We start from the raw sequence: 23,845 nt of genomic DNA, 5'->3' as shown, positions 1-23,845 counted from the left end.
GGTCTCATCCCCTAGGAAGAGGATCCCAAACCTCCTCCTTTTGGCCTATAAATCAAACATAGGCCATAGGACTAGAGAGGACCATTGGAGGTAGGATTATGCTGCAAAAATAGGGCTAGAAGGCTTTTCATCCAAGGAGAAGGTTGGAGATCGTGGGAGGAGGCCTATAACATCAAGGCTCTGAGATTGTAAGTTTGCTCTTTTATTCAATAAAAAACAATTTTTATTCCCTAATCATGTCTATTCTGATATCATTTGTGAGATTCCTTGATCACTCACATAGGTTATGATAGGTTATTGATTCAATTTATGATATATGTTGAGTTAAATATTTCATTTATCTTTCATTCTATATACTAGATGCTTTGATCCTTTATGTGTTTATGTCTATGATGATCTCCTTCAAAACGCCATGGACAAGTTGTGGAAAGTGCTAGAATAGTCTCTAACGAATAAAGGGGAAGCCAATTATGGAAGGCACTAAAAGGACTTCAGGAGGCATGTTATGAAACCAGCTCACAAAAAGATAGAAAAGAGAGATCCACGCCTTAGAATTCAGCCTCTTCGAGGGGGCAACCTCCTTTACATTACATAAATGAACAATTCTTGGATGATACAAATGATAAAACCTCCTTTCTATATATAGGAGTCTAAGGAGTCACAATATAATCCAGCTGACCTAACAATAATAATATAAAGCCACAAAAATAACAATAGAGGGATTCTATGGGGCACAGAAATAACAATATGGGGGTAATAGGGGCACAACAATATAAATAAGGGTATAACTACAATAGTAATGGGGTAATCACTAGTATTATAGGGACCCAACATGCCCCTCTCCTTCAAAAAAGTGTTGTCCTCAACGCTTGAGCAGTTCTGGATACTTCTGCATAAAATTCTCATCCTCCCATGTGGAATCTTCAGCGGATAAGTTCTTCCACTTGATAAGATACTCTGAAATTGATCGATTTCGTAGCTGTCGAGTTCTTGTTTCTGTGACTGCTTCCGGTTCCAATATAATTTTTCCTTCCTCGTCAAGTTCTGGCAATATTGTTTGAACTGGGAGCTTGTCGCCTATAACCTTCTTTAAACATGAAACATGGAAAACTGGGTGCAATCGAGAAGCTGCAGGAAGCTCCAATTTGTATGCCATAGTACCAATCTTTTCAACACCTTGTACGGACCATAATACTTTGGTGATAATTTATTATCCTTCTTAGCTTGCTTTAGGGACATTTGCTTATATGGTTGTAGCCGTAGGAATACCCAATCACCTACATCAAAACTTCTTTCACTGCGATGTTGATCTGCCTGTTGTTTCATTCTATTTTGTGCCAACACGAGGTTATCCTTTAAGAGTTGGAGGACTTGTTGTTGATGTTCGATGTGATGTTCCACTGCCTGAACCTTAGAATTTTCTCTTAAATATGATGTGATGGATGGTGGTTGATACCCATAAAGTGCCATAAATGGGGTCATTTTTGTTGCTGTATGGAAGGAAGTGTTATACCACCATTCAGCCAGAGGCAACCATTTGACCCATTGTGTCTGTTTATCAGATACAAAGCAACGAAGATATCCTTCCAAACATTTGTTTACTATCTCAGTTTGCCCATCAGATTGAGGATGATAAGATGAGCTATGAGCTAACTGAGTACCAAGACAAGAAAATAATTCTGTCCAAAAATTTCCAGTGAAAATGGGATCTCTGTCACTTACAATAATCTTTGGGTTTCCATGTAGCTTTTGAACTGTTTCCATAAATGCAGTAGAAACTGTACTGGCTTTAAATGGATGTGATAATGCACAAAAGTGTGCATACTTGGTAAGTCTGTCAACTACCACCATGATGACACTCTTTCCCTCAGACTTGGGTAAACCTGTGATAAAATCCATTGAAACCTCCTCCCAACGTTGGCTTGGAATGGATAAAGGTTGTAATAGACCCGGTGTCTTAATTGTTTCAACTTTATTTTGTTGGCAAACCAAACATTCCGCCACAAACTTTTGAATATCTGATTTAAGGCCATCCCAAAAAAATTCCTTCTTAACCCTGTGGTAAGTTTTTAAAAATCCTGAGTGCCCTCCTAAGGGAGAAGTGTGCAATTCCATAAGAATCTTTTGTTTTAGCTGGGAATTCTTACAGAGGTATAAGCGATCTTTGTACCATAACGAATCATTTTGCCAGCTAAATGTATCAGAAGTACTGGAATCTTGTTGTAGCTTTCGAATAAGTGCCCACACTTCTTCGTCATTCTTCCATTCCTCCTTTGCTTCGTTTATCCAATCTGGTTGGATAATAGAAATGGCACACAACAATGCTTCCACATCCTCATCCTTTCTTGAGAGTGCATCTGCCACCACATTTTGCTTCCCTTTTTTGTAGATGATTTCAAAGTCATAACCCAACATCTTTGTGACCCACTTTTGTTGCTCTTCAGAGGATAATCTTTGTTCTAAAAAGTATTTAAGGCTATCATGATCCGTTTTTACCTTGAAGTGTCTTCCCATTAGGTAGGGTCGCCATTTCTTAAGTGCATGGAGTATTGCCAACATTTCCTTCTCATAAATAGCTTTGCTTAAAAACTTTCCCTTGATTGGACGACTTTCAAAAGCAATGGGTCTTTCATCTTGCATTAGAACAGCACCAATTCCATTTCCTGAAGCATCACATTCCACAATAAAGGTTTTTGTGAAGTCCGGTGTAGCTAAGACCGGTGCTTGGCACATTGCCTCTTTAAGATGTTCAAAGGCCTTTGTTGCTTCCGGAGTCCATGAAAATGAATCTTTCTTCAATAATGTTGTTAGAGGTGCTGCTATTCTCCCATAATTCTTAACAAACTTGCGATAATACCCTGTCAACCCAAGAAATCCTCGCAGATGCTTTATGGATGTGGGGATTTTCCATTCCTTAATGGCTTTAATTTTGCTAGGGTCTACCTTAACTCCTTCATGAGATACAATATGACCCAAATATTCCACCTCCTGGACTCCAAAGAAACATTTGGATCTTTTTGCATATAATTGTTTCTCCTCCAATAGTTGTAGCACCTTGTCAACATGTTCAACATGATCCTTCCAAGACTTGCTGTAGATTAGTATATCATCAAAAAATACTAACACAAATTTTCTAAGGAATGGTTTGAAAATTGAATTCATCAAACCTTGAAATGTTGAAGGTGCATTGGTAAGGCCAAAAGGCATGACCAAAAATTCATAATGACCCTCATGAGTTCTAAATGCTGTTTTCGGAATGTCTTCAATCTTCATTCTGATTTGATGATATCCCGAACGAAGATCCAACTTGGTGAAGTAAATTGATCCATGCAATTCATCCAGTAATTCATCAATGACAGGAATGGGGAACTTATCTTTAATAGTGAGCTTGTTGAGCTCCCTATAATCTGGACACATGCGCCATGATCCATCCTTCTTGTGCACCAATACTACTGGAGCTGAGAAAGAACTTTGACTCGGTTGAATTATACCAGCCTCTAGCATTTCTGCAACCATACGTTCAATTTCACTTTTTTGGACATATGGATATCTGTACGGCCTGATGTTTGGAGGAACACTTCCTGGAATCAGATGAATAGCATGATCATGATCACGCATAGGTGGGAGACCTTTGGGAGTCTCAAATACCTTGGAATGATTGTCCAGGACTTTTTGGAGATCTGGAGAAATAGATGATTCCAATGTGGAAACATCTAGCGAACATAATTGTGCAATTACACCTCTTTGCTCCTTTTTTAGAAGCTTTGTCATGCCATTAGAGCTGATTATCTTTCCTGGTTTCCCTGCAATACCCCTTAATTCAACTTCCTTTCCTTCCACAGAAAATTTCATGAAAAGTTCTTGAAAATTAAAAGCTATTGTACCCAAGGATTGTAGCCATTGGACTCCTAGTACAACATCAGCACCTCCCATTGGAATGGAAAGCATTGGGCTAGTCAATACATATTCTCCCATGGATAGCTTGATATTATGGCACTTTCCAGAACAATTTATTGTTCCTCCATTTGCAATCATCACTTGACACTCTGGTGCTGGATATAGGAAGCAATTCAATTCTTTTGCTACCCTACAATGAATAAAATTGTGGGTGCTTCCTGAATCAATCAACACTATTACCTTTTTCTTCTTGATTTGTCCTTCTATCTTGATGGTTTGAGGAGTGGTAATTCCCGCCAATGCATTACAAGATATGGTCGGATTTATTTGTTCTTCATCTAGGCTTTGTTCCTGGAATATATCCTCTTCTTTTGACCTTTCTTGCTCCTTTTCTTCTTCCTCTTCACAATCTATGTAGAATAATTTCTTCTCAGCACACTTATGACCTTTTGTGTATTTGCTATCACAATTGTAACAAAGCCCTTTTGCTCTTTTTTCTTCCAATTGTTGTGGTGTCAACCTTGTAGGTTGTGGAAGACTATGGGCAACAACACTTCCATCTTTATAGTTGTGAATGGTATGCTTCCTAGTTGCCATAATTTTGCTTTCCATTTTTCTTGCTAACCTGAATGCCTTCTCTAATGAATCAGGTTCCCAAAGGCGCACATCATGTTGGATATTATCCTTTAAAGACCCTATGAACACATCAATCCTATGCTCCTCTGGAATATCTTTTACCCTTATGTTCAATTTTTGGAACTCCTCAATGTGCTCCATTATTGAACCCTTTTGTTTGAGACTTATCAATTGGCTAAAAAAAGTGTTGCTTTTTGTATCCTCATAATGTGCTATCAATTCTTCCGTAAAAATTGCCCAAGTGATAAATTGTTTACGAGAACAAAGCCATTGATACCATACAAACTGATTTGGTTCCAAATATAAAGTTGCCATACGTACCTTTTGTGTGTTTTGCACATTATTGAGATCGAAGAATTGCTCCATCTGTAATATCCATGTGGCGGGATCCTTGCCATCAAACTTCCTCATATCGATTTTTGGAACATGGTGAGTCTTCGATCCAACATTAGCGTCTATGGTATCATGATTAACATTTCTTTTGTTCTCATCATGAGTTTCCTTTACTACCTTTTCACCATTAGTGACCCTTTCTTGTAGCAACTTCTTCAATTCTTCCATATCTGTCTTCAAATCTGCCATGTCTCTCTTCAAATCTGTCTTCGAATCATCCATCTTAGCTTCCATGCCCTTTATCTTAGATTCCACGCCACTTATCTTAGCTTCTGTTAGCTTTTGTGAGCGTGACATTTGTTGCACTTGTTCTTGTAATTTTGATATATCATGTAGCATTTCTTCCTCTTCTTCATGAGTCATGCTAGAGCTTTCAGGTTCCTTACTAGGTGTTTGCATTTTCTTTCCTCGGGGCATCAGTTACCGATAATAATGCTTTACTATGCCCTTTGAATTCCGTTAAACCAAGCTTACACAAAAATTTAAAAAAAAACTACACATTTTTTTCACTTTATAGAAGCCTGATATTGAATCTGATGTATCTCTGTAATTTCAGATCATCCAGTTCTGAAATTGCTACCTAGAGTAGCCTTCTGCGTCCTCTTTCCAATGCCACAAGTCTGAGCCAAATTGGATTCTCCAAGGAAGAGTTATGTGAAATCTCCCACAGTGACTTGCTTTTAGACTGGTTCAGTAGAGCGAACTTGTACGACGTGCCACGAGTCACTGTTTCAACCTTTGAATCTGAAACACACATACAAGAAACTACAGTCCGTCCTCTTTCTGTACCTTTTTACGAAATTTCAATCCGATCCTCAGAGAGAGAGTTATGACGATTTTCCCCAGGTCACCTGTTTTGAATGTAATTCAGGAGTCTGCAAAAAGGCCAACTTCCTCAGATCATATCTCCGAAAATATCGCGCGAAAAGCTCTGAAATTCGGACCCAAGGTTCAGCGCCAATTCTTCTCAAATGGGTTTTTTTTGTGACTTCTGAAACGTCACAGAAAAAAGTTATAGCGAAAATGCCACGATGACCTGTTTGGAGCAGCGAAACCCTAGAATCCAAAGCTCTGATACCAAATGTTATGAAACCAGCTCACAAAAAGATAGAAAAGAGAGATCCACGCCTTAGAATTCAGCCTCTTCGAGGGGGCAACCTCCTTTACATTACATAAATGAACAATTCTTGGATGATACAAATGACAAAACCTCCTTTCTATATATAGGAGTCTAAGGAGTCACAATATAATCCAGCCGACCTAACAATAATAATATAAAGCCCAAAAATAACAATAAAGGGATTCTATGGGGCACAGAAATAACAATATGGGGGTAATAGGGGCACAACAATATAAATAAGGGTATAACTACAATAGTAATGGGGTAATCACTAGTATTATAGGGACCCAACAAGGCACTTCATTAAACTGGTAAGTGATCCCTCGCATATTACTTGTTTCAATCAATCATAAGCTAAGGAAAGGTAGCAGTTCTTTTCTTGTTTGTTACTATATTTTGTCTGAGATTTAGGGAGATCCATATTATCTACAAGAAGTATTAGTCTGCCTAACACTCCCCTTAACTCGGGGGACCTAAAGGATCTAACCCTTTAGTGTCATGCAACAATTCTACATTGTATCTAGGTTTGGGAAAAATATGGTGCACATGAAATTTCCGAAGAGACACCCTTCCTAGACCCCCAAACATTTGAATACCATCTTCATTCACAAGGTGATCTAGCCCTGGCCCACATCTATGACTTATTTTATTTGTTCCAAGCCTCCATTACCGGATGCTTTGGATATCAGATACATCCTCTCTTTATAACAGCCAACTGGGACCTACCCCAAACATAACTCTACATTCTACAAAATTTGGCTTCATTCTAATCCGAGATCGCACAACGTTCCACCCACCCCCAATACTCATACAAAATTCAACTTGCGAGTAAATCCTACTTCATGCCTTCGAAAACCATAATGGGCTCTACCATGGATATTACCCTTTTACTTACACTATTTATGAGATATTTGGATCATTTTGAATCCAATGTATTCCCAAGAAATACATAAATGCAAACTAGCCAAATGCCTAGTTTCTCAGATACATGCACTAGGCCTAAAGTGCATCCAACCCGGATATAAAATCCTATCAAGATCTTATCCTACTCTAGATACAAAATTCTTCCAACCACTTATCAGGCCCTGGATACAAATTTGACCTCTGCAATACTCAGACTTCAAGGGGCTTTGCTAGAGATTTCCTTAAAGCCTAAGGTTGCTCAAAACACCAACTTCTACAGGAATGAAACCCCCCCCCCCCCCATTCAAACACTAGCATTCCAAATATTACACATAGACATAATACAATCATTAGATCTATCAATCATGCATACTATCAGGTACAGAAATAAGCTAAGCCATAGCTAACATTGTTGTGTAAATTCAAATATAACAGTATCAGAACCTACCACATAATGGATCCCAAAAAATACTATTAGATCAACTGATATATCACATGTTGCATGATCCATAGCCCTTTCTTAGGAAACACAATCACAATCTTTAAACAAATAGGTAATCATGTTATTCACAACTCATTAGACAATAGAAAGCATAATCTATAGCAGTTCAATTAGGCACTTCCAATAGTCATACATGGCCATATTATTCACTTTGCACTTCATGAACATATCAACAAACACAGAGGCCTCAAAGGCCCTCATAATTATGAGAACATACATATAAATCACTTCATCATAGACAAATAGGAATAACACATCCCTCCATTAACAATGTTGATACATACATTGTCATAACACATAAAAACATCATCCATCATTCATAGTGCAACATATGTACAAGTAAATACACTTACCTGATTAACCTGAATGACTAGCAACTGAGGGAGGGACTTCAACTCTCCACACAACCATAGGCCAACCACACTACAATATTTCTTGCAACTGACCACCCTAAGCCAGATTCAGAGTTTTAGGAGTTAATTACTCAAGGGAATTCACACCAATATTTAGTCAGACACATAATTGAGGGAAGGAGTCCACTCTCCAAGTGGTTTATCAACTGCCCCCAACAGTAAGCACCACAGTGACCCCATACCCCAATAGAAATCAATCACAAAGATTCAACCAAGGCTCATTAAAGTACAACTCAATTCCAGGAGAATGAATACATTGTATGGGTGGTTTATTAGCTGGGTTTTCCAGACAAATATTGAAGGAGTCTAGAGCCCACTATCCAAGTGGTTTATCATCCCCAAGGAAAGCACTTAGTGGTTTATCAACTCCTTTTCAACAAGCACTTGGGTGTCTCAGCATGCCAAGTGCTTTATCAACCTTTCAACAAGTACCCAACGGTTTATCAACTCAATGAGAAAACATTGAGTGATTTAAATCTCCACTAAACTTTCACTGGCCAACCAATCATAGGTACACAACACTGGCCTCAACAAATCATTGGGAAATTTTTCCCAATTATAAAGCATTGGCTAGAGGATGTAATTTCCCCCTTGCAAATCGTTGTTTGCCAACATTCCCACATTTTGTGTTCCTTTTACATTTTCTATTCAATGCACCTTCTTACGCAAACTCTCTCTCGCATTCCCTGCCTACGTAATCCTCTCTACATCCTATCTCTCATCAGTATCCTTTGATTCATGTACCTTCTCTTGATTTTTGAACACACCAACGCTCTCCATAATAATAGGGATTGTGTGGGCTCATCTTTTACTCGGGTGGCCCATACTCTCTTCAATTCCTGCACCAGTAAACCATTTAATCCGTCAAGAGATGGGTGGTAAAATACATAAAGTGGCTTGGGTTTAATCACTTCCCAAGAAACTCATCCTCCTCAGACCCTTGAATATGTGTCCACTCCTCCAACTCAATCATTATTTACATTTCCACATTATTTACATGAATTAAAATTCATAGTAACATTTACATGAAGGGTAGTAAAAAGGGTTGTCACAACAATATAACAATGGGGCTTGATTTATGAAACACTGCTCTTTACTTCGTCCTTACTAGTTTTCCCAAAGTTGTAGCACACACTTTCTCAAAGGTTGCAATAATAGTCATAGTGAGAGTTGCAACAAATACACTCGGGACTTGTAGAACATATTGCTTGGCAGGGAGTTGTAGCAGTTGTTAAGAGAGTTATAACACATGCGCTTGGAACAATGAGTCGTAGCAACCTATAATAGGCAGTTACAACATTTGCTGTCAGAGAGTCATAACACCTGGAAATAGTGATTTGAAGGAGTTATTCATGGTGAGATACAACATTTGTGTCATGCTCCTGTCTAAAGGTACCTTTGTAGATATATCTTGTGTTCTTGATCCATATGTGACTTTGATTTTAGCTGAGAAAATATTGGTCCAAGCTTCTAGGATTTTGAGTTTCGATTCATGGTGCCTGTAAGATCTCAAAAATCCCATATTTAAATGTCTATAAAGTATTCTCTTTTGTGTGAAATTATGTCCTTAAGAACCACTTGTGTATGGATTGCCCTTCTTGTTCCTCTCGAGACCTGCAAAATAACACTTATTTGAAATAAAACATGAGATCTTGGGAGAACAAAGGTGATCAATATTTCTTCACCCAATAGATATGGGAAAACAAATTTCATAAATATTTCTAAATAAAATAGATCCAAAGAAAAGAAAACAAATAAATTCAATTTTTTTTATGTACTAAGGAGTGTTGGCTAGCTAGACTAATTGATAGTGCTTTTCTAATAACTTATTTTGATATCTGATTAAAGTGATTCCAAAGCCAAAATAAATTATATGCATATGACTATCCCTTATGGAAACAAGTTTTGAAAATTCCAAGAGATGTTATGTCAAACATGCTTAGGAACAACCTACACAACAAAGTTATTTTTGAATTCCCACATAAACCAACAATTACTATTTTAGGTGCAAATTTTTCAAGAAGGATTGAAATGATTCGAATTGGAGGTGAAAAAATATTCATTAATTGATCTCAAATTGAAACGATTTTTTACAATTCCATGAAATAATGTGCCAAACATCATGTGGAATAACTTGCATCACAAAGTTGTTTTTGTTTTGTGTCCTAGACCAAGAGTCACCGATTTAGTTGTAACCTTTTCATTTGATGATAGATTGATGTAATTCCAATTGGAGATGAAATTAGATTCATGTGGGTATCTCCAGTAGAAACAAGTTTTAAGGACAAAAAGAATTGTGAGTCAAATATGCTAGTAGGAAAAGAGTTTTAAGCAATTTAGATTTTGGAAAGGCAATTAGTATTTCGAGCATAAATTTCTCATATGTTATCAAAATGGAGTGATTTAAACTGTGTTAGGATCATATACCATAGAAATAGGTTGAAATATCTATCCATTTAGACATCCAAAAATTGACTATCCCGACTCTATCCTAGAGGTTCCTATTTGACACTAAATGAGTGTTTTGACCATAGCTTTTTCGTTTGATATCAACATTGAAAAAATTAAATTGGATTAGAAACTATATTCTAATGGTTATTTTAGGTAGAAAAATGTTTTAAAAACATTCCCATATGGTTTCTCAAAACAATATTGTCCCAACTCTATGTCAGTAAATTTGTCAACATGCTTGAAAAATATTATCAATCACTTTTTTCAAAATATGGTATGGTAACATCCATGAGGTCTTGGATAGACGGTGATTAGTTGCGCTATTAAGGCACTCCTATATGTTAAGTCATCGGTTCAATTCTTGGCCCTATTCGAGTGTTATTATTGGACATGACCATGATGTAGCCTCATTGTTGTCGAACTTACAAAAAAAATATGGTATGGTAGAAATGAGATGGTGACAATGGGATCCTAACATAACCATCATGGGATTCCATGAAGTGCCTAATTATTTGGTTATGATTTGAGGTGCCTAATATGTTGTTAAACTCTATTTTTAAGGAATTAAAAAAAAACAACAATGTCACGGAAAAGGTTTGGCTTTTTCATGTAGCGTTTGTTTTGGAGTGATGATTATCATATGATTTGCTTACAAGAATCTGATTTAAAGAAATATACTAGCTAAGAACTATTCGTACCTTTGGGTCAAACACTAGTATAAGTTGAATGATAACTATTTGTACTCTAGTGCCAAATATCAACTAGGACTAAACTCTTGGTCACTTTATGGACACATTCCGATCTACTGAGACACGTAGGTGCCCATTAACCATGGTGCTAACCAATTCTCTAGGTGAATGGTCTGGATACAGGATGTATCAATGTCAATATTACATCCTTTATAAATTAACAATCATTCACTAAGAAGCAATTAGAGAATATCAAACATGAAATTCTATGGAGAGAGCTTGCATTATATATATCAGATGATGATACTCCTCTATTCACTTTCAAGGCTATGAATAGGAGAAATATACAAATTAGAAACCAACTGTACCTTTAGGTCAAACACTGGTATACTAGTATAGGTTGACTGGGAACTCGTTGTACTCTAGGGCCAGATATCGACCTTGATGTATGGATTGAACCATTGGTCATCCTATGGACACATTTCCATCTACCGAAACACCTAAGTACCCAAACACAATGCTAACTAGCTCTATAGGAGAATGGTCTAGATATGGGATGTACCAATTCCAATCATACAAAAACATTTTACCAACAAAATGGAGGATATAGGACATGTAATCAAACTTTACCAAGTAGACTCAAGTACTATCACCAATCATTAATTTCTTAAACAATGCTTGACTTATTTAGTGTACATTTTCCCAAGAACAAAGAGACTAGGTGTCATGAGAAAGGAGTGGGAAGAATAAAAAAGAAGAAACTCGTGATTTACAAAGCTACCAAATCCATGAAATTGATAATGCATCTCATACCTCAAGCTTGAAGGCTTTGAAATCCCCTTGGCTCCTCTTCATTTGTAAATTTTTTTCCTTTCCTTCTTCCAAGCTTCCTGCAAAAGAAAGCTCAATACTATGGATGACTCTTACTGCGCCACAAAAATATTTAGCAATTCAATCAATGTATCAAAATGACCTATATCATGTATTCTAAAAACAACAAAAGAAAACAAACTTGTATGTATGAAAAAATATGAAATTCAAACCAATGCAAAGAAAATATGTGCCTTTGGTAAATCCTTGGCAGTGGTGCAAAAATGACAGGCCTTTTAATTACTTTTCTAATTGCTTAGAAAGACAACCAAAATATTGTGCATTCAATTGTCAACCTAGATCTTCTATGGAATTTTTGAGTTACTATGCATTGTATATGCATATCACAATTTATACTTTCATTGGTTTGTTTTGTAGTCTTTCGCCGAGGAAATATCCAAGTAGATCCACCCGAAGGGATCACATCTTGTCATCTTATTAGCAAAGCCTAACCCCAAGGCCCTTGAGGAGAATTGACCCTATGAGGTCTACCATTAGCAAGGTGATTTTAACAATGAGAACTCGATCAATTGAGCTAACTCTTGAGGGTTTTGGTTTGTTTTGTAGTTGTAATATAAATGATTACTTTTGTAGATGGAGTGTAGGCAGTTCACAACTTGGCAAGGTTCTACAAATTTAGAAGTAAAGCGACTAAAGCTACTTGTAGGAAAGTAAACATACTTGCAGGAAATTAAACATGCTTGCAGGAAGTTAAACACACAAGAAAGTACACACTTGCAAGAAAGTAAATATGTTTGCAGGAAATTAAACACACTTGCTTCATTGGTTTGTTTTGTAGTCTTTTTTTTCTTTTTCTTTTTTCTTTTTTTTCCCGAGGAAATATCCAAGTAGATCCACCCGAAGGGATCACATCTTGTCATCTTATTAGCAAAGCCTAACCCCAAGGCCCTTGAGGAGAATTGACCCTATGAGGTCTCCCATTAGCAAGGTGGTTTTAACAATGAAAACTTGATCAATTGAGCTAACCCTTGAGGGTTTTGGTTTGTTTTGTATTTGTAATATAAATGATTACTTTTGTAGATGGAGTGTAGGCAGTTCACAACTTGGCAAGGTTCTACAAATTTAGAAGTAAAGCGACTAAAGCTACTTGTAGGAAAGTAAACATACTTGCAGGAAATTAAACATGCTTGCAGGAAGTTAAACACACAAGAAAGTACACACTTGCAAGAAAGTAAATATGTTTGCAGGAAATTAAACACACTTACAGGAAATTAAAGATTACACTTGCAAAATTGAAATAGCACACTTCTACCTAGTGGGCTTAGGAAGATTAACATTGTAACCCCCAACACAAGAACCACACAAGTAGGAAACAAAAAGACTAATCCTTGCCAAGATGATCCATGTTTTTACTCAAGCCAACAAATGTAATCATGCATTGAGCATATTTATTCATCATAAATGGATGCAAACCAATATGAAATGAAATCAATTGCATAAATAAATAGATAAATAAATACAACCATGGACGAACAAATAATTGCATAATAATTAAAATCACACAACTAGAAATTAATTAAAGAAGTAAATAAAATAAATTCTACATGAATAAATAACTGAGGAGTTAAATTACACAACAAAAAAAGAGAACTACCTAAATTATACAACACTATATTCTATTGGAGTGGGCCCTACCTCCATAGAACATAATGTTGATATTTACCAACACTTGTTGCATTGACAATGTAAATCAATTTAATTAACTAAACTAATTAAAAGAAATTAATATTTCATAAATATGCCAAAAAAAGAATTAAATTAAATTAATTAATAAAAACATAAACTATGGAAATTATAAACTACAACTAAAATAAAATTTTAATAAATAAAAGCCCACAGGGCATATAATAGATGGTGATAGGGTGTTCTGTTAAGGCACTCTATGGTGAAAAGGTCATCGGTTTCAAACTTCGTGGGAAAAAATCCAACCATGCTAAGGGTTGTTGTGGCCCACGCAGGGTGCGATCCTTGAGTGATTTTAACGTCTTAGATGTCCATGGGTCGTGGTTACTTAAACCAAAGGTTAGGTGTGCCAGTTACCTCAGGACTCACATTACCTAACAAAAAAAAACTTAATAAGTAAATTATTTCATTATGATTCAGGCATTGCTCTAAGAGTCCTCCCCATGGAATGAAAGAAGAAGTCATTTTAAATTTTGTTTTAAAATAATATAAAAACCAATAAATGAGATCCACGACTTTCTCATGTGGTTTAATAATAATTAACAAACGATAAATGACTCATACATAATTCCAAATTAATTATTGACAAACTCAATTATTCATGTTTAATATTGATCCAAATTGAAATAATGGAATAACAACTATGTAACATCACGAACTAAAGTTTCTAATCAGCTCAAGGTTTTGTTGGCTCGTGGTTTTGGTGTTGACTCGCAGTTCCAAGAGCTGTAGCACAAGGGTTGCAGCAGTGAGTTGTAGTGTTTGAGTTGCAATAATGGGTTGCAACATAGTTCCTGAGTTGCAATAGTGACATGAATTGGTTTTGCATCAACAACATGAATTGGAGTTGCAACAATGGCATGAATTGGTGTTGCAGGAATTGGAATTGCAACAACATAAGTTGTAGCAATAACGTGAACTAGAGTTGTAGTAATAACGTGAATTGAGGTTGCATCAACACAAGTTGCAGCAATGGAATGAACTAGAGATACAACAACAAAGTTTGGATTTGTAGCAATTGTAATCAAAACCTCGCCTATTGCAACATCATAACCTGTGCAACAACCTATTTGACACATATTCTTTTCAAATTAACTCAAAGATAAATGCAAATATTATCTTTTTCTAATGTTTAATTATAAATTCATATAAAATACAAAGGAAATGCAATGTAAAACACTTTGTGTTTAAATCCCACATATAAGCATTATAATGGACTAATACTAGGTCATTTTTAAGTGAAAAGTAATTAATAATAGGGAAAAGAGGGTGTAAAAGCATGTCAATTTTTAGGGTTGTCGATATTGAAGGCGTTATATGGAAAGGATATCTTCATTCAAGCATTTATTCTTCCAAGCACATGTTTGGATCATTGAGCGATATATTTGGATATCAACATTAGCATAGGTTCCAAGCTTAAGCCATTCATATATGAAAACTTTTGGTTCTTTGACCCTCCTTCTTAGAGAAGGCTAAAGGGTGGTGGGTTGAAGCAAATTTACTAGAAGCTGCAACATTATATCGCTTCTAGTAAAAACTAAAATAGATAAAGGGAAAAATTAAGAAGTGGAACAAGGAGGAGTTTGGTTACATATTTCAAGCAAAACAAGAATTGGAAGCCAAAATGGAACAACTTTATCAATGCATCATTTCAGATGGAAGGTTGATAGAGGAAGCAAAGAAAGAGTTATATCTCTTAATCCACCTAGAGGAGCATCGCAAACAAGAGCTAACACTATGGAAACAAAAATCTATAATTTGATGGCTTAGGGAGGAGGAGAAGAATAAAAAGTTCTTCCACAACTCTATGATTAAGAAGCAACATGGAAATAGGATCATCTCCTTGAAGAATGAGGTTGGAGCCAAGTTGGTAGATCATCGGGATATTGAATTGGAGTTAGTCAGATTCTATGTTGATCTCCTTAAGGACCCATAGTTGTGATGAACAAAAATTATCAAGAAAATCACGAAACACATCCCCTCTCTGGTAGGTAGGGAGTAGAATGAAGCCCTTATGCAAGCAATCTTTCTAGAGGAAGTAAAGGAAGTTGCCAAAAACATGCCTAAAAACAAAGCCCCATGGATGGATTCATAATGGACTTCTTCCAAGCTTGTTGGCCCTTAATAGGCATAGAGATCCTTGCATTAGTGGAATATTTTAGGTGTTCATATTTGATTTTTCTAGCTCTCAATGCTACCTTATTGACACAATCCCAAAAACTTAATAAGCCAGATGACTTATGTAGTTTATCACCCACTTCTCTTTGCAATTTTATATACAAGATCATTTCCAAAGTCATTGGATATAGAATTAAGCCCATTCTTCTGACTCTCATTTTGCCTGAGAAAGCGAGCTATGTAGAGGAGCACCGAATTTTGGATTGGATTCTAGCGACAGATGAGGTCATAAATTCTTTTTGGCACTCTAAAAAATCAGGTATGTTAATTAGGTTGGACCTGTCCAATGCATTTGATAAATTAAATTAGGATTACATATATAAATATATCTGCGCTTTTGGCTTCTTTGAGTCTTGGTCTAATTGGATTAGCGCTCTATTATCCTATATTTTCTTTTCCATTCTCATTAATGGTTCATATTCACCCACCTTCAATGCCTCAAGAGGTATTCATTAGGGTGATCCACTTTCGCCATGTCTATTCATTATAGCTAGAGAGAGTCTTGCTAGAGCGCTTAAATAGGTTGTTGTTGAAGGAAATATCAAGGAACTTCACCTCTTTGGAAGAGATATTTCGGTCTCTCACCAACAATTCGTGGATGATACTATAATTATGGGGGTTTCTTTGGTTAAAAAGGTTGGGCCTTTTCCCATGTCTTATAAACCTTTATGGATTCCTTTGACACATACATCAGTTGTTTTAAATGTTATATATTTTTTATAAAAAAACCTTTCCTCTATCTAAGGACACATTGCTTGTATTCTTGGCTTCTAATTATGCTCTTTGAGCTCTAAATATCTAGGTTCTCCCTTGATTGATAAATCCCTCAATACTAGGTACTAGACTTCTTTGTTACATAAATCTCCCAATAAGTTGGACAAATAAATGCTTTGTTCTCTTAACATAGCAGGTCAACTAATCATCTCGACATTCATTCTGCAAGCCCTCTTTATTTATTTCTTTTCAACTTTGGTAGCCCCAAAGTCTATCCTCAAATCTATTGGCATCCTTCTGCACTCCTCCCTATTAAGGGGAGCACACAAGGAAAATAAATGGTCCTTGGTGGCATTGGATAAGCTTTGTCTTCTAATGATTAATGACAGATCAAGAATTAGAGATCCTGAAATCTTGAGCAAAGTGTTGGGCACCAAACTATAGTGGCATTAGCTCCAAGAAGTTGATGAGCTATGGAATCAAATTCGAAATAAAAAACATGGGAAAAAATCCTCTCTAATTCAAAAATTGAGGTCTCAAAATGTGGTTATGGTCTCCTCCATATGGAATTTGGCGAGTAGCAGTAGAAATTTGATCTAAAAACATAGCTTTTGGGAACTCCATAATGGATAAAGTTCCCTATTTAAGGATGACTTTTAGAACCAACTACCAAAACTTTGTGCCCAAGTCTCATTCATGGATCATAAGACTATGATGATATCCAAAGAGAAGTATGATATAACTAACTACTACAACTTTTGAACTATCACACTAGCATATTAATACAATTGAGAAATGGAGAGATGCAGCTTTTCAAAGTCCATTCTTAAATAGACCCTGATGCCTCTTACTGGGGTTCCTCTGAAGAATATTTCATAATAAAAGTTCAGCCCTTGAGATGGTATGGGACAAGTCGAGCAAGGTATCATGGACCAATGAATATTGGAAAGCTTCCTAAGGAGAATCAATAATCATGTAGCTCCTCTAGATCTCTCCTTTCTTGTTGGCCAACTCTACATCTCTCTTCCTGTTATAGTCTCCTCTCACGACTTTTTGTGTCCTATGGCCCCGGGTTTTATCAAGCAATATTTGAATGGGGCCTCAAAAGGAAACCTAGGGCTAGTTAGTTTTAGTGGATTGTTTAGGGATGAGAAGAATAACATCCTTTTTTTGTATGTAATAACTCTAGGGATCGATATCAATAATGTGATTGAGTTTCATGTGATGTAAAAAGGCCTTTGATACACCAAACTCAAGAATTTCACTAATATATTTTCCAAAAGGGACTATAAGCTAGTGGTCACTTCAATTAAAAAAATCATGCAGTATTCAAAGCCTCACAATATCTCTAGCAATTGGTCACTGGAAATTCTTCTTCTTAGAAGAGCAGCATCATTCCCTCTATCCCTATTATCCCCCCTCTCATATTCACCAAAATAGGAAAGAATTAGCAAACCACTTAACTAACAAAGGATGCTTGGACTCTGACCATATTTTGCATCATTTTTTAGTTGATCTTCCCTCCTCTACTCTGAAGCAAGAATGCGAAGCTATGGCATCAAATGATCTATACCCCAATAGATAGGGTGAGAATGAATGTGCCCCACCTCTAAAATGGGGGGGCATAAATACCTCACTTAATCAATGAGCTTGAAGTGTACCCATTTTGGGTCATTATGTGGCGACATGGAGGTTCCATCAAGGACCGACTAATTCCACTTTGTTGGTGGTTATGAATTATAATGGGCCATACATGTGTTCTACTCCTTGCATGATGCTTCAACTAGATGGCAGTGATTTTGGTTCTCTTCACATCATTTCTTGGATAGTCCAGTGCTATGACATTCATAGCCATCATCATTGGCCTTCACATGGACTTTAGTATGAGGCCCAAGTCACATAATTTTTCTTTTTCCTTCACTTTGTTTGTTATTACTCATGCTTTTCTTAACTTTCTGTAGGCATTGCCAGTGGTAGCAAGCTCTCTGCATAAGTGTCTGGGTTGAGCTCTTAAGCCAGGTTCTGCATATTCTCTTGTTGAAATCTATTCTAGTTTGTTATCCCAGGTTTGCAAGGATATTCTAATATAGAGCACACTACTAGGGAGCACATGGGGGTCGTGGGGTGCAAGATAGCCTTAAGCCCCATGTGAGGGTGAAGACCTTTGCTAAAATGTACAAGGAGAAATTGTCGTCGAAGGTTCAGGAAGAGCTTTGTGAAGTGGAAGAGGATATTGTTGGGGAGAGACGATGCTTGTTAGACCCTTAAGTGATCATAGACGTAAGGGACTAAGGGCCTGACATAGACCACACCTGTGGTAGGCAGAATCAATATTTACAAACCATCAACTTATACTAGAGGATGAATTCACTGTTAGGTCGTGTTATTATGGGCTAGAACGATGATAAGGAATAAATTTTGTTGGTGTTGGATGAAATGGTGCTTCAGGAGAAGGAAATAAGCATGTGACTCAAGCATATTGATGCTAGTGTTGCTCCTGGTGTTAGTCCAAGCTATTGCAACCCTAGGGATATCAACGAAATTGAGTTGGATGTTTCCACCTCTTCTTAGTCTATTTATGATGCTTGCCTCTTGGCTTGTGTGGTTTTCTGGTTACTCCAATCCTTCTATGTCTAGACTACAATCTTTAGTTTATGTATTTTTTAAAATTACTTATATTAATATGTCCATTTACTATTATGTCACTCTAGGGGTCACTTTATTTTTTGAGATAGTTATTGAGAACTTGGCTTCGATCCGGAATGATGCTCTGTTGTTTTGTTAGTGTTCGAGTTTCCTAGGTGGTAGACCACTGACATGCAGAGTCTTTGGACTTATATAGTCCTTAGAAATTAATTGAAATTTAACTTACAAAAATAAAACATGTATTTTAATGACTATAACTTTGAAAGAGGGGTTTAGAGGCATAAACATTTACATATGTGCCAAAATGGTGGAGGAAAGGCTTTGTCAACATAACTCGCTTAAGGTCATTCAAAAAATGCACTCATTAAGTGCTCGACACATCATTGACACAAATTAAACTTAGATGAAAAGGATAACAATCATTATTCCTAACCACTTAAACTAAATCCCATTAACACACAAATACAACTAGTATATTCATATTATTAAAATTTAAGTATAATAAATATATCATATAATTTCTGAATTCAGGCTTTTGTGATCCATCATGAATTAAGAAAAGTCTTTTGGTAGAAATCACATGAGAGAAATTTTTGGCTGATGCATTTTGAACCAACAAATATGGTTCATCATCACAACCAGATGAAGAGGTAGACCATGGCAAAGGCTTAAATAAAGAGCAATATAGAGACCATAATTTTAAGTAACAACTATTTTTGAATAATATTATTTAAATTATTATATTAATTTATTAAAAACAAGAAACAATTATATTAAACAACTAATTTTGAAAAATAATATTTAAATTATAATATTAATTTATTAAAAACAAATATTAATAAGTTCATTTAAAACCAAAACTTAATCCCAAAAAAAGCGAAATTAAATTATAAAATTTCCCTATAAATAAAATAACAAATCTATTTAATTATAAAAATAAACATATCCCACCTTTAAAATTTGAATATAACTTACAGAAAAAAATCAATGCTACCCACCATTACAAAGAAAAACACTCACCTACTTAAAAGAGGAAACACACCAAGATATTCTTTTAACCATTGAATCTACGTAAATCCCATCCATATCATACTTGAAAACTTCTTAAATTGGCATTCTAAATACCTACACGCACGTTTAGCCATCGGCACAAATACAATTTGTATTTGTCATGTTTCAAATGCTTGTTTCCAAGTGTCAACGGTGTTAATTTGCATTTGTCACAATATTCTTGATAGTTTATATATTTTATTTACTATTTCAATATATTTGTTTTATTTAAATTTTAAAATTATAATTATATTATTTTTTATCATAGGTTTGTTTTGAAATAATATAATTTTTTATTTAAAAATATTGATATTAATAAATTTATTTAATAAAAATATTAAAAAGATTTCCAGATATACCGAATCTGCGTCCATTATATTTTGCTCAACATCTAAGAGCTCAAATCAAGGTTCATCATCGAATGTTTTATATATATATATATATATTTTGTCAGTCAAATTTCATCTATTATATTTTCATGAAACTAGATAGTATAAAATGTATTTCTATATCCCCCAAGCCTCATCCTAACCAGACTTATTGGCAAGGGGAGCGGGACTTTGCCAAATATAGACCCATACAGTCATTATTTCCGCCAGGATAAAGAGCCTTACAACACAAAAAAGAGACAAATGGATCAAACATACTAACAACAATGTATCAAGGAGGATGTTGGGGAGGAACTGCAGGAGGTGCAGTAAGAAGACCAACACGTTCATGCATGTGGAAGTCGATGTGTTCAACTCGGGCTTCCAGATTGTGAAGACATTCATTAGTTCGATGTTAGCTCTGACGAAGATTTTCTAGCTATTCAAGAATCTTGTTTTGATTGTACTGAAATTCATTCATGTAAGCTACCAGTTCGTTACGATCCTCATACCTGTGCTCTATGAGAATTTCCATGTTTGCCTAAATTCCTCTAAGTCCTCTGTAATGGATTCCAAGGAAGCTGGAGCATCCACTCATCTTGCAAAACGAACTAGAGCATGAGCCACCTCGCTTTCACGTTCCTCTCTTGTTGAATTACCTGAAGATGAACTATGACTGTTGGTCGGATGTTTTGCAAAGACATGATGGCCACCCCCACGGTGTGGCCTCCCTTGTTGGTGTGACATTACCACCAGAATGGAATAGTTTATGAGCTTAAAATCGAGACGAAACCCCAAGCTTCCTATCTGAACAGAGGTGAGAATTCCAACCTGAGGCACAAGGGGTCCTGCATCACCTCAGGGCACTAGACACCAAAGGGGAAGAAGCCCTTAACAAAGAAGCGATGGTCGTACGCTAAACTAACCCACTGATAGAAACACCCTCCACGAATAAAATGACGACCTTCTAGGTTCTTGCTTCGTTCACCCACCTAGCCACAGAGCCCACCCACGAAGGACTAATCCCGAGCCAATAGAAACACAACGAGAACAAGGAGCGAGAGGGAAATTTAAGCATACATAGACCCAGAACAATGAAAAAGGTGGTCACAAGAGCCAAACCAAGACAAAGAAGATAAAAATGCCCAAGCAAAGACAAGATCAAACCAGAAACTAAGACACCATCTAGGGCATGAGCAATTGAGACCCCCTGACCCAGACACCTGAAATCCCCTTTGGGTAAATTACCGAGGCCACCCTCTTGGGCCCAATTACACACTGTGAATCTCAAACCGAAAATATCCTAAAATTAAACCACTTCACAAATTAGGAACCAACTAGGGACCCAAAAACAAAACAAAGGGGTTACCTTCACTAGAAAGAGGACAGGGTCATCCTAAAACCCATGTACAAGATTGACTATAATGCTCTTGAATTCCCAGCTAGGATTGCCACAATGAAGAAGCCCACCTCTCATATTTGTGCCAGGGTCTCAAGTGTTGATCTGAAAGTCAATATTGAGCCACACTACTGCAAGATGGGCGACCACAACACTTCGCCAGCTGAGCCAACATCTAGGCGAGCATGCATGGTTCCCGTAGATGGCCTTACTGTTCTCCATATGCCCAACACTCATCGCACAGGTTACAACAATTGGTTCCTTTCCCATAACATCATTTAACCTCTGATACTTTGCTTCTAGAGAATTTGAATGGTAATGATATCGTCACCTTAGTCCACACTTAATTCCCAGCATGTCGGCTACATGTTATGAGGGGACAACCCCGAAGCACGATTTCCCTTTGTTTACCTACCCCATCAAAAAAATATTTAATATAAATATTAAAAAAACCAATATTTTAATTAACATTTTAGAAAGAAAAAAAAACAAATTCTATTTATTTTTTATTTTTATTTTTTAAATAACCTTATCTCACCTATTAAATGGTAGACTAAACACTAATACATAAATAATTAAAGAATTTACCTCATATTGATTGTTGAATTGAAAAGGTGAAACAGAGGCATGGTTCATATAATCGGAAGCAAAGGCATGATTCATATAATTTGAGTTAGGAAAATGAATAAGTGGAGTATAACTTGAGTTAACAAAAGAGATAAATTTAGAAGATACCAACATAGATCCATCTTAAATACAAATCTAACATGAGCCGAGAGGGATCCAATTTCTTCAGATGCAAATTTTTTTTATGAACCGACATTATTTAAATATTTTGTATAGTTATTTAATTTTTTTGTTTTGTTTTTGTTTTGTAATTTATATTTGGGCCGACATGAGCAAAATTTCAACTTTGATGACGGACGAACAAAGTTACATATCACACTGGGCTATAGAATGAGCCTCTCGGCTCAATAATACGTATTATTTGTAATTAAGAGAATTTCAATTTTTATGAATTTGATGCTAGTATTTGTTTTTGTTTGCATTTTTATTTTTATTTTATTTATTAGAAAGACTATTTTTGTTGCTTTCCAACTTAATATGGTAGAAATGTTGTAATATAATGTAATGTGATGTTATGCAAACATTTAACCAGGTCAAAATAAAAATTAAAAGAACTATATATTAAAATAAAAATAAAATAAAAAATTGTATGTTATTATTATTTATTAATTTTTGTTGGGAAGTTACAAGTGTATGAGAACCCATGGTATTCAGGTGGAATATAGCCTATTTAAATGGGGAAATTAAACTAGCCTAGATCCATCTTAACTCTGGATCTACCAAGCGCTAAGAGGGATTAAATATCTTGAGACGCAAACCTATTTTAGAGTGAAAAGAGATTTGATCCCCCTCTACTCTTGGTAGATCCAGAGTTAAGATGGATCTAGACTGATATTATATAATTCTATGCTTGATTCACAACAAATATATCAAACAATACATAGCTAATTCATCAAAATTTTGCAATTCTCCTTTCCAATAGGAATACATGATTTTGTTGAGGAGAATATGCATGAGCAACAAAAAGAGGGGTTTTGTAGGTGAAACAAAACACAAAATTTACAACACATAACACTACAATTTGATTATGAAATTTTTCATAACTATGAACCTGTTGCATTCATTTAAGTCTGGTAACTAACAATTGTTAAAGTGCTAGACTTCATTCATCATGAAGGAATTATAGCAGGTCCAATCCTTTGGGAGCGAGCCTTTGCCCAAATGATGCAAGATTAGGAGAGAATCTCCCATAACCATAAGTATGTCCACGTGATGTTCTTTGGCTAACAAAAGCCGAGCGAGCCTTTGCCCAAATGATGCAAGATTAGGAGAGAATCTCCCATAA

The sequence above is a fragment of the Pinus tabuliformis genome, chromosome J, assembly GCF_031772625.1.
Source record: "Pinus tabuliformis cultivar Carrire ecotype Pingquan chromosome J, CPIR1, whole genome shotgun sequence".
Lineage (NCBI taxonomy): Eukaryota > Viridiplantae > Streptophyta > Pinopsida > Pinales > Pinaceae > Pinus > Pinus tabuliformis.
Note: the sequence above shows the minus strand (reverse complement) of the source record.